General features: G+C 44.5%; 1 non-coding gene across 1 annotated transcript; it reads right to left on the bottom strand.

Moving 5' to 3' along the window:
• Nucleotides 1-12,499: 12,499 nt before the first annotated feature.
• Nucleotides 12,500-12,572, bottom strand: TRNAI-GAU. Its single transcript has one exon. It is a non-coding gene; the product is annotated as a tRNA-Ile (tRNA).
• Between the last annotated feature and the right edge of the window lie 230 nt (nucleotides 12,573-12,802).

Raw genomic sequence — 12,802 nt, 5'->3', positions numbered from 1 at the left:
ACCTTTGTGGAGGTTCTCTCCCTGCCTTGCTAGGGCTCTGACCTAACCCCACACACCAAGCCTTCCTAGAAGTGGGTGCTGTTCTCACCCTGCTGGGGCTGATACTCTGTGCCCGGCCTCTCTGTGGGGATGCTCTCCTCCCTTCTCAGACTCGGGTCCCCATAGCTTGCCACCCACAGGCATGCAGAGATGCCCCCCTCATCCTGCTAAGTCCCTAATGACCAACCTCAGGCTTAGACAACCCAGGTGAGGTCACACCTTTGCAGGGATGCCCTTGTCACCTTGTTTGGACTCTGATACCCCTGGGCCACCATGTTTCCCTCCCCTTCCTGCACAGATGTGACCTTGTCCTGACCCACTCAATAGCTTTAAGGTGGAATTGTTCAGGAAGGAAAGAAACAAAGAAGAAGCAGAATCACCCTTTATCTTTATTTGTGTCAGTTATCACAAGAGACTCTGAACTGCCAAGCTGTCCCTGATTTCCAGGACTAGAATGCCCAAATGGTTCTGTGGTCAATGAGACAACTTGCCACTGCCCTTTACCCAGCCATGGCCAAGGACTCCTCTCCCCTTTCCTTGCTGTGTTTTCCTCCCTGGCACTTCTCACCATCTGACTTATTCGTTGCATGGATGCTTACAACTCCAGTGCTCAGCGCTGTGCCCAGCGCATGGAAAATCCAAGAAATATTTGCTTAACAAACGAGTCCTAGAAGGGAATGCAGGTGAGCAGAGCTGTCCCATGTGGACAGGCAGGCTTGGGCCCACTCATGAGTGTGAGTGATGTGGCTTCGACAAACCACGCTCACCTTGTCCCAACCTGCTCACATTCCCGGCCTCCGTGGAATCCCCCCGTGCATTGCCCAGTACCGTGCTGTGCGAATGCTTCAGTGTCCCCTCATCCCGACACCCCATCAGGTGGCACCTCCCTCAGCCTGTGCACCACCAGTGACTTATGGGAGCAGACAGACGAGGAAGTCTAGTTAGCACTCATTCATTGCTTATGTTGTACAGGCTGTCAAAACTAATGAAATTTTATGACAGACGGGCAACGACCAGCTTCCTGGTGTTATTTATCTTTCTCGCTCCTGGCTCACAGCACTGGGTGATTTTTCATTTACATTTAAAAATGCCAAGATGACTAAGCGCAATTCGCCTACTCAGAAAACTAGCAAATTGTATCAATGCACAAATGTAATTAATAATCATCAGGCATGAGTAATGAGGAGCAGTTAAGCAGGATAGTCTATCTTCCAATTCCCCTCCCGCTCCCCTACCACCGTTTCAGCCAGTTCCCAAACTCCAGGGGTGCTCCTTATGTGTTTTCCCTCTTTGCTCATATCTGATAGCCAGTATTTGCAATGACAAACAAAAGGTCCTTGCAACTGGTGACATGGGTCCCCATGGCTCAATAGAGTTACAGCAGCCTTAGAGGGAATGATGCAAATAGATGTAACACATAGGGAGAAAAAGAAGGAATAAAAAATAGAAAATTTAATGTAAGAGGGGATGGAGGTCCTGGGAGACTGGTTAATCCTAGAGTGACAAGACTCAAGATTGTGAGACTGTTTATATAACCAAGAGAAACCCACAGAACCAATGAGTCATGACAGCCTGGACCTGCGAGCTGTATGTGCTTTGAAAAATTCTTTAGTGTCCATGACTTCATTCTCTTATCTACTCATTCCTGCATTATGTTATCTGCATTTCCTTTGCTCTTGTCTGCACCAGCTATTGCAGAATCTCTGGGCTCTGCAATTCCCTGCTCTCCACAGATTACTTCTGGGGGGTCTCTACAGGTGTCTCATATGGGTTTACTAATAAACCGTTAGGTCTCATGTAGCATCTGCTTTATTTTTCTTCATTTCAGATAGGCCCATAAAGGTCTTGATTTGCTGCAACCTTAAGGCACCAAAGCGACAGCTCCATGTCCTCTGCAACCCTCCAAGGGTCAAAAGCATTTCACATTCTGTACAGTCCAGAGAATGCTTCTTCTCCACTCCCAGTGTTTTCACAGGGATCTTAAAATTGTGCTGTTTGTGTTCCAATGTCTTCTAGATTTTTTTGAGTAAACAACTCTTGGGCGGGCAGACAACGCTCAAAGGCAAACATTATCCTCTACTCAAAAACCCTCGCCTCCATGACTAAGGCTTTGTGATGGGGCCAAGCTTTTCTGCCTCACCTTTTCTCCCTTAGGATAGATTATTTTCCAGAGGGCTTCTCATTTTTTTATGCAAATTGGCATTGGGAAGGCCAGACGTGTCCTGACACGCCAGCCTCACAGTTGTGGCACTTGCTTAGGCTCAAAATGGCACATCTTGATAACAAAGGTGTATTTATTGACAGTCTACTCTGTGCTAGGCACTTGGGCTAAAAGACAAATCAGACACAGAACTTGCCCTCAAGGGCTTTATTATACTAACAGGCATGCGGTGAAAAAATAAATGGTAGGGGAAGCAAAAATCAGTGCAATGAGAGAACTACAGATAACAAAGTACAGGTAATGAGCTAAAGAGGAGAGCTATGTCCTGTAGTGCTGAAAGAGAAATGGCTTCACGGAGGTTGCATTGAGCTGAGCCTTGAGAGGAAATGAACATACAGAGGAGTGGAGCTTGTGAATCACAAAGATATTCCAGGAAGGAGCAGCAGGAGCAAAGAGGAAGGGCAAGGACTCAGACTGGCTAAAGCACACATTGAAGGGAAATGTCTGGGGAAATGATAGCGGAGAGGGGGACTGAGACCACCTACAGGGGATCCTTGAGCAGCAGGCTGAGATGTCTGCATTTTATTTTGTGTGCAGCAAAATATGCCAAACTGAGGTAATACACTAACTGGAGCCATTAAAAGCCATTGAGCAGAAGAGTGTGTTTTTGAATCAGGTAGGTTCACCTGGGTCAGTGTGTATCCAATGAATAGAAGAGAACTGGGTGGGCAGACCAGGGGGGAGGTTGCTGCTACTGCAGAAAGTATGAGTTCTGAAATTGAAACAGAAGAAATTAAGAATAGAGAGAAGATGACGGGCTTGGGAGAGAGAGTAGACAGGTATGTGCAGCAAGGAAAAGAGGACACTAAGGAGATCCCAATGTGAGCAGTTAAGAGAAAGAAATATAGTGTCCAAGAGGCAGAGTGATTTTCTTTTTTGGAGGGAACATGATGAATTCACATGTTCAAAACAACTTTGTAAGGTGGGTGGGATAGAAACCATGACACTCATTTTATCTGTAGGACAATTGTGACGGTGAGCAGGTAAGCATGTGTCCATGACACAGGGCATAAGGCAGAACTGACTCTTAAGGTCAGATTTCTGGATTTCAAAATGTTTGCTCTTTTCTTTATACACATACACTCTTGTAGGTAGATGTATAGTTGATGGCAGAAAAAAGAATCAACGAAAAGGTGAGTAACGAAGAGTTATGCTATTGGTGAAGAAAACATACACGTTGAGTTTATGTTAGCAATTGTTCTTGGGAGAGCCATCAGGCAAATGAACTCTCCTTATCCAATCTAGGAAAGAACTTCCTGGGCATGTGGATCCATATCCTATTTAACTCCTCCAAAAAGAGACACTTAATTAGAGGTCAATTCTAGTGAAAAGCAAAATTAGAGGTAACAATTGTTGACAGAGATTGGGCATTCCTCCCCAGGATCCCAGGCTATCATATAATAAAAGCCATAAAATCTCTATGTCACATGGAAATTGCTTTACCCAGAAGCTTCTGGAAAGTCCACATGTTTATAACTAGGACATTAGTAATAGACCTATTGCTCTTGGTTATCTTTGGTGATAACCAGCTGCTTATGAAGAGCCCCTTTTATGAAAATTTGGATGCTGTCATGGTCTATTTTACATGTGGGAATGAGGTGGCAGTGTGTTGTTTTCTCTTCGGTTGGTCACGGGGAGAGGTGGGAAAGCTCAGGCCTGCCAATGTCCTATTTGTCTTTCTATTTGTTGTTGCAACTGGCTTATTAGATCGGATGAGAACTGCCAACATTTATAACTTTGGCTTTCCTAATTAAAGTTCTACTGGAAAGGCTGTCCCTCTCTTCTGACTCCCTCACAGGAATGCACTCTCATAACAGAGGCATCTGCCCCCTGGACTAACCTTTCTTGAAACCAGATAAACAAAGTAATACCAATAAAAATATCCATCTGTGCTTAAAGATAAATAGAGCATTAATATACCAAACTGAGATCTGGATTCCTTTGGAGCCAGCTTTAATGATATTAGACATCTGTTCCTGCTTGCTTTCCGCTCATTTTCCATTTGCACATTCTTATAAGAAAACAATGTGACAGCAGTTTGTCTGGGGAAAGTGGGAGGGCCACCTGACTCCTGCCCTTTTCTCTGGCGATTGCCTCAATGGAGGGTGTGAGACAAAGGTATAAGCTGATAATATCCCTTAACGTTTGGCCCTCTGCTTTGTTTTTGCCATGGATTTTACGCACCGTGATCTGTTACAATTTTTGTCTTTTAGATATGAGAATGCCAACATGTTCATTTACAAAGGTAAGTAGCATTGTCAGGTAGACCAGATGTACAAATGTTGGCATGATCCCAGCAGCCTTTATCTTCCTGAAGTTAAGATGAATGGGTATGCAAGAAGTATCCAGAAGCTATTTGTTTACCGGGAGAGAACAAAATCTTAGGCCTGGAAAGATGAAAATTGCACCACAAAGATTGTTTCTTTCAAGGAGAATTGTATTTGGATGGCAAAAACCAGCCTCTTGTTTCTTTGTTGATTTGTGGCCTGGTAGATCTGTCCAATGCTGAGAGGGGTGTTCAGATCACCCACTCTGAGTGTTCCCTTTAACTTTTTTAACACTCGAGAAGAATTTCAGGCAATGTACTATTGTGGCAAAACTTTTTCCAGTTAAGGGTAGACCAGTTGACCTAGGTTTGTTACCTGTGGTGCTAACTCCAAAGTGGCAATGAACAAGTGGTGTGGGGCCGAGTTGGAAATGTACAGAGGTGTTTACAATTGTTACAATGACAGGCCAGGCTGTAACTGACTTTTGGTGCCTGAAGACCAAGGATGCCAAAAGTATAGCAACAAGAGGGACAGCCTTGCATAGCAAAGACTTGCCAGGCACAAATGCTGATCACATGGCATTGAGATGTATCAATTTTTTTCAAGTAGTGGAAAATTGTTTCAAACAAAAATCTTATGCAAAACCCCAATCTATAAAACATACTAAAGGGGAGCTATTTTGCCTGAAGGAGAAGAGGTCCCTGAAACACTTCTAGGGAACACAGTTTGAGATCTACTATTCTAGCTGCTATCACATGGCCGTACAGCTTTAATATTCTGTCTGGGCCCACAATCTTCTAAGGACTGAGTGGCTTAAAATTATTTGTAGCTATAATTTTATTCCTCTCAACATTTTATAGGAAAGTATTTAACATACAGAAAAATTGAAACACCCATGTATCCGCCACCTAGATTCTATCACTGCCAGGGTTTCGTTCTTATTGTCTCATGACATATCTCTCCATATGCATCAATGCACCTTATTTTTAGATGCATTTCAAAGTCCGTTGCAGAAATCAGTACATTTCACCCCTAATACTTCAGCATGCATATCAAGCATTAACTAGAGTTCAGTATTTGTTTATAGTTCCATTTTAGAGGTCACATGTACATACAGTGAAATGAATAGATCGAGTGCACAGTTTGATGAGTTTTGAAAATACAATCACATAGCCCAGACCCTTGTCAAGATGTAAACCATTTCTGTGACTTCTGAAAGTTCGCTAGTGGCGCTCCCTGCTAGTATCACCCCCCATCCTCTGCTCCCTTATCCCCAGCACCCGCTGTTCTCAGTTTTTTTTTTTACTGCAGCTTGGTTTTACCTGTGCCAGAGATTCACATGAATGGGGTCTTTGAGTAAGTGCTCTAGTGTCTGACTTCTGTCCCACCGCACAATCCTTCTAGGACTTGGCTGGTCGTGTTATCCCCTTTATCAGTAGTTACTTCCTTTTAATCCAGGGATGGTGGTTTTGGCCATGGACTGAAGAGAGCTTTGGCTTTAGTGATTTATGATCTGATACTTCCCACCAGGCCACTCTTGTTATTTCTACTAGTATTAGCTTTGTCTAAACACCAGCAAACAATCCGTCAGTAGAGTTCATTCAGTCGCACAACCTGACAGATTGGTGACAAAATCATTGCACCCAGTGTGTGACTGGGCAGGGCCGGCTGCTTGACCTCCACCCGGCCTGTCAAGAACACGGCTCTCGTCTGTCATCTACAAGCCAGGATTCTGGGCTCCCCTCTATTATTTTTCTTTTAATTGTAGAAAAATACATGTAACATAAAATTAACCATTTAATCATTTTTGAGTGTACAGTTCAGTGGTATTAAATACATTCATAATATTGTGCAACCATTACCACCATCCAATCTCCAGCACTCTTTTTGTCTTGCAAAATTGAAGCTCCATGTCTATTAAACCGTAACTCTCAACTGCCTCACCTGAGTGTACAGTTCAGTGGTATTAAATACATTCATAATATTGTGCAACCATTACCACCATCCGATCTCCAGCACTCTTTTTGTCTTGCAAAATTGAAGCTCCATGTCTATTAAACCGTAACTCTCAACTGCCTCACCCCTCAGCCCTGGAAACCACCTTTTCTATTTTCTGTCTCTGTGAATTTACTACCCTAGGTAGTTTATATAAGTGGAATCATACAGTAGTTGTCCTTATGCGTCTGGCTTATTTCATCTAGCATAATGTCTTTAAGGTTCATTCATGTTGTGGCATGTGTCAGAATTTCCTTCCTTCTTAAGGCTGAATAATATTCCATTGTATGGACAGACCACCTTTTGTTCATTCATTCTTCTGTCAATGAACACGACACATGGGCTGCTTCTACCTTTGACTATTGTGAATAGTGCTGCTGTGAACACAGATGTACAAATGTCTATTCAAGTGTTTGCTTTCAGTTCTTTTGGGTATATACCTAGAAGTGGAATTGCTGCATCATATGGTAATTCTACTTTTAATTTTCTGAGGAATCACCATACTGTTTTGCACAGCAGCTGCACTATTTCACATTTCCACCAACGGTGCACAAGAGTTCCAATTTCTCCACATCCTTCCCAACACTTGCTATTTTCTGTTTTCTTTGATAAGAGCCATCCCAATGGGTGTGAGGCAATATCTTTTTGTTGTTTTGATCTGCATTTCCCTAATGATCAGTGATGTTGAGCACCTTTTCTTGCACAAACCATGTGGATTTTACATGAAGGATGTTCTAAGAGGGAACTGTGAGATTGACATGATCCAGGCTCAGCAGGAAGGCCAGCATGGAAACAGCAGAAGGCAGCCAGAGTGGTAGGGCAAGGGCTGGAGAGGTGACCAGACTGGCCACCGGTGGGTAAAGAGTTTGAGTTTGACTCTGAGTGAGATGGAAGCCCCTGGAGGGCTTTGAGCAGGGGCATAACATGATCAGACTTATGTTTTAAAATGATTTCACTCTGGCTTTCTGACCACACAGATTTTTTTTTTCCACTTGGGCATCATCTGGTACTAATTATCCACTGAACATGCTTAGCAGCAATATTTGTCATCATCATAAACACACAGTGTGGGTAAAGAGATTTACGGTTTATAAAACACCTCCATATACATCATCTCTCTCAATTCTTAGGGCAGTTTCTGCAGTCTCCAGTCTCCTCGGCCAAGTGCTCTTCCAAGCCATGTCCTAGTACTTGCCACCCTTCAGTCACTTGGCATTCTAAGAGAGGAGCCTGGGTGTGCCGCTCCTGATCACAAAGTGATGTAGACATCTTTGGCAGAGAACACAGCTCTGGCAATAACACATGGTACTGGTTTTGGAGTTTTCTTGGAATTAGCCCATCTGTTTATAGAGAAGCCATGGCTGCCTGTTCAGAAATCACCCAGGAGAAATCCCTTGGTTCTCTTTAAATGCCATTTATCCCCTACACTTTGACACTATGATGTTTCCTGAGTGGGTTAGTTATTGTCCCTGTGTCTTTCTTTATAGAGGGCTTCTGAAGATTCTGCCTAGTCCTGATGGGCTTCTACCCTCTCCTAAAGACTTTTAACAGCTCTTCTTCTGAAAAAAGTGAAATTCATGCACGCTCCCCCCCACTGTATGCTTATTGATTGTCTGCTGTGTATAGTAACTATGATAAACATTGAGGACACAATCATGATCAAACAGTGTCTGGTGCCCTGGATCCAGGAAGTTAGATGGAAGGACTAGGCATTTGGGGCTGAGGGTTAGGAGTGGGCAGCATGTAACACCACAGATGCAATCCACACCCATGGGTAACACACACACACACACACACACACACACGTATGGTACGATATGATCCCTGCACTCAGAACAGAAGGTTGCCTGAGAAGACTTGGCATCCCTGAAATGCTGCTGGCAGTCACCTAATAAGCAACCTCATTCCTTGATTGAGGAATGAGACCAGAGGCCCAGTTAACCAAGGAGAAAATCCTGCAGGGCAGAGGATGGCCACTTGAGACAATGTGCTTTTCATCTGGCAAAAATAAACAAGCTAAGTTTGAGGCAACAGTCCAGCATTCGAATAGTTACCTTGACCCAGGAATTCAAAGACCTATTCCATTCTTACCATGTTATCTAACTGCCCTTTCTGTTTAGGTCTCACTTGTGGGACTGGGTGAGTAAGACTGGTGGGCTCAGGGTGCCACTGTGATGGGAGTATCTGAGGCACTGGAAACACCTTTTCTTTCTTTCCCTCTCCAGAGGCTCTCCTTTGGTAGGGGGTGCCAGAGGTGTGGGTAAGCTTTGTAGGATACCTTGAGCCTTAAATTGAAAATGCTGTTGAAAGACAAAAGAGCAGCTTAAAAATTACAATAAAATGTACATGAGTTCATTCATTTCTCAGCAAACATTTCTTGAGCACCTACTATGTGCCAGGCACAGTTTGGAAGCAGGGGACAGATAAAGAACTCTCTCCTCTCATGGAGTTTATACTCTCCGTGTAGAGAAGACAGTCAATTAAAAAAAAAAAAAAAAGAGTAAGCAAATAAACAGAAAAAAATATTCAGAGACAGTTAAAAGCTGTGAAGAAAATAGAAAAGGGTAGCAGGAAGAGAATGACTGGAAGTGCAGACTAACTTGGACGGATGCCAGGACCAGGCTGCGACATGGGGATTTGAGTGCAAGCCGTTCACTGGGGAGGTCATGCCAGAAGATACCGGCAGTGGGTGGGGAGCAAGACAGGGAAGGGAAGGGAACTCAAATGCACGTGCTGCCAAGCAAGTTACCTCACAGGCAACTGGAGCTTAAGCCCACTGGGGCCAGTGCAGAATGCATGCCTCAGAGTTATCCAAGCTGAGGAGCAAAGGTGCTGCAGATTGACTGAGGGCTACTCCTAGGGCCATCAAGTCACCAGTATGTTCAGCCTGACCTGTATCTGGGCAGCGTGGGCTCCTGTGGGATCACAGATGTTGATTCCAGAACTAGGAAATGCACATGGCCAGTGCTGAGAGGATGTGAGTAGGCTATCAGCAGTGATCATTCTATTAAGGATGACATCACTGGGCATAATTCCCTAGAACTGAGGTTAATGACCATCAGGAGGTAGCCATGGAGAGACCTAAGGAGAGCGCATTCATGGCAAAGGGAAGGCCGGTGTGGCTGGAGGGCACTGAACCTCCAAGACCTACTGGGGGCCAAGGAGGAGAGGCAGGCCAGGCTCGCAGTCCATTGCAAGGAGTGAATGTCACTCTAAGTGCAATGGGAAGCCTGCAGAGGATTCTCAAAGGGTAGATCTGCTTTACTTTTTACCGGATCTCTTTATTGCAACAGGTTTTAAGACTTGCAGGAAGGGATTGGCCACTTAGAGGATTGGCCACTTAGAGTAAGGGGGGGGGGGGGGGGGAAGCTGCATCTCAGAGACAGCCCAGGACATTGAAAGTGGAGTCTAATACAATGACAGCAAATGCTGGGAGCTCAGAACTGTGGGAAGGGCCTCTCTTTTGTAGTGTGTTCCGCTTTAAAATGAAAACAACCCAGGCGGGGACCCTGGCCTATTTCGAGGATGGCCAAGCGTTGACGAAGAAGAACAATTAGGTAGTAAAAGGATTGGAGAATGGGGAGTTTCCAGTGGCCATTTCTTTGTGTCGCTGGTGATGCATTCTGACAATGTGTGAAGCAGGGGAAAGTCTGCAGGCTGCTGGCTCCGGTTTGCTCGGCAGAACGGCTGACAGCAACTGCTTGCACACAACGGGGTCTGCTCTTCCAGTTATGAATTTGGAACTGAAGCATGCAAAAAGAGATTACAGTTTAGCATTCACCACAAGCATTCAGTGAAAAATGAGACTGTCATGCAGGCTGGGACTCAATCTACAAGGAAAAGCAGGGACCTGGGAGCCCTGGCGGCTGAGTGCAGACAACGGGCAGAAAATGCCCAGGCTGGAGGCTCAGCATTTCAAAAGCTTTGGGTGAGAATTTCTTCCCTTCAGCTATTAAATATTAACTGCTGTACGGCCAAGGCATTCCATCCTCCCTTGTGTCTCTGACCCCATGAGGTTTCTTTCTTTCTTTTTTTTTTTTTTCCTGAGCTTACTCTTCATTAGAAATGTGTCACCTGGGTTTCAAAATTAGGCATCTGAAATGAAGGTCCTTTTAATTCTGGAATTGGGGGAAGAGGAAGGCATTAAGTAAATGCAAACCATGACAGTACCTTAGAATTATGTAAATTTTTTTGGAGACTTTAAAGATCATCCAACCCAAAGCTCTCCCTTTAGAGATGAGAAAGCAGAGGCCTAGAAGGGCGAAGGGACTTCCTCGGGTTCCCACGGCCTTCTGGTTGGCAGAGCTGAGGTTAGAGTCTAAGTCTCATAACTTTCATGCCAAGATTCTCTCGGTGACACCCACAGACTTATTTTTCTCCTTTATTTGTGGGGAAACTTGAGTTATTGGCAGAGCTTATTCAGAGCCACAGACAGCCGGAGCCTTTGGTCTGCTGCTAAGCTTGCTCCTTCCCAGATGCCAGGGCTGTGGAAGGATGCCGTGACTCATTAGTCCCCGCTCTTTTCTTTGTGCCAGCGCAAATGCCATCCCACGGCCTTGGCACTGGATTACGAGGGATGGGGTTTGGTGCCCTAAAGGGGGCTGTGGCCTCAGGACAGGGGCCCCACCCTAGGGAGAGGAAGCGAGGTAGTAGCAAGGACTGGTGAGCTGGGAGTAAGGCACGTGGTGGTGAAGGCTGATCTCCCAGGGCCAGGCTGCCTGGGTTTCAGTCTCAGCACTGCCTCTTGCTAGCTTTGTGAACTGGGCAACTGACTTAACGTTCCACCTGTAAAATAGGTAAAAAACATACAAGAGGTCTTCAGAAGGTTCATGGAAAGATTCGTATTATCTCTTAATTCCATTTTTCCATGAGCTTTTTGAAGTACCCCCATACCTACCTGTATTTGTTATATATTGCTCAGCAACAGTATCACTACAAACATAGAGGCTTAAAACAACAGGCATTTGTTATCTCACAGTTTCTGGGGGTCAGGAGTCTGAGCATGGCTCAACTGGGTCCTCTGCAAGGCTGAAGTCAAGGTGTCTACCAGGGTTGAGGTTTCATCTGAGGTGTAACTGGGGAAGGATCCACTTCCAAGCTCACCCAGGTTGTTAGCAGAATGTATTTCCTTGAGGCTGTAGGACTGGGGGTTTCATTTTCTTGTTGGCTGTTGGCTGAAGGCCACTCTCATTTTCTTGCCACGTGAGTCTCCAATGTGACCACTTGCTTTCTTGAAACCAGCCAGGGAGAGAGAGTGTCCAACAAGTCGGGCACCACTGTCTTGTCATCATATAATCACATACATGTAATCATGTCACCTCTCCTGTACGTCATCACATAATCACATGCACGTAACTGTGTCACCTCTGCTGTACATCATCACATAATCACATGTATGCATGTCAGCTCTGCTATATTCTATTGGTTAAAAGCAAGTCACAGGTCCTGCCTACACTCAGTTGGGTGGGAGACACAATTACACAAAAATATGGACAACAGGAGTTGGGGATCATGGGGCCACCCTTAGAGTCTGCCCACCACAATGCCTCATGGGCCTATTGAAAGGAGTAAATGAGTTAATATCCATAAAGCTCTTAGAAGAGGACTCTCCCTTGGGAAGCAGTAACTGATGGTTGTGGTAGAGGTGTCATGATCGCCCTCAGGAGAACGTGCCCTAATGTATACTTGCTCCTGAAAAGTGTTCTGTCTTTAGGAGACCTGTGGTAATAGGATTCAGTTTAAACAAATGCCTACAGTAGCTAATAAGTGAACTAATCCCAATTATCTTCCCTATTTAATTTTGTTTTCTTAGTTGGTGGCTGCACGAGGAATAGTAGATACACAGGGTTTGGAGGTTGAGGGGCTATGAAGTTATAGGCCAGTTACTCCGGGGTAAACAAATGTTGGCTGTCATCTTTATTTTCTTTTTAAATGAGAGTTTCCAAACCGTTTCCTTTTTTTCCTTTTTCCCAGTGGCTGGCCAGTACTGGGACTGAACCTGGACCTTGGTGTTATCAGCACCATGCTCTAACCAACTGAGCTAACTGGCCAGCCCTCCAAAGTATTTTTGATTGTGTACCTCATTGGTTAAAAATGTCTCACCGTATAACTCCATATCTATCTATCTATCTTTATTTGTATTATAAAACATATACAAAATAGGAATGACAAAAATTGAGATAAATAAGAAATAAGCAATATTTTAGAGTCTTTCAAATCTTAAAGTCTTCAAATCATCATTAGCTGAGATTTTAAGGTACCTTGAATGAGGTTTGTCATC

Source organism: Galeopterus variegatus, unplaced genomic scaffold (genome assembly GCF_000696425.1).
Source record: "Galeopterus variegatus unplaced genomic scaffold, G_variegatus-3.0.2 Scaffold595, whole genome shotgun sequence".
NCBI classification, from domain to species: domain Eukaryota; kingdom Metazoa; phylum Chordata; class Mammalia; order Dermoptera; family Cynocephalidae; genus Galeopterus; species Galeopterus variegatus.
Note: the sequence above shows the minus strand (reverse complement) of the source record. Positions and strands in the feature narration are given on the sequence as shown.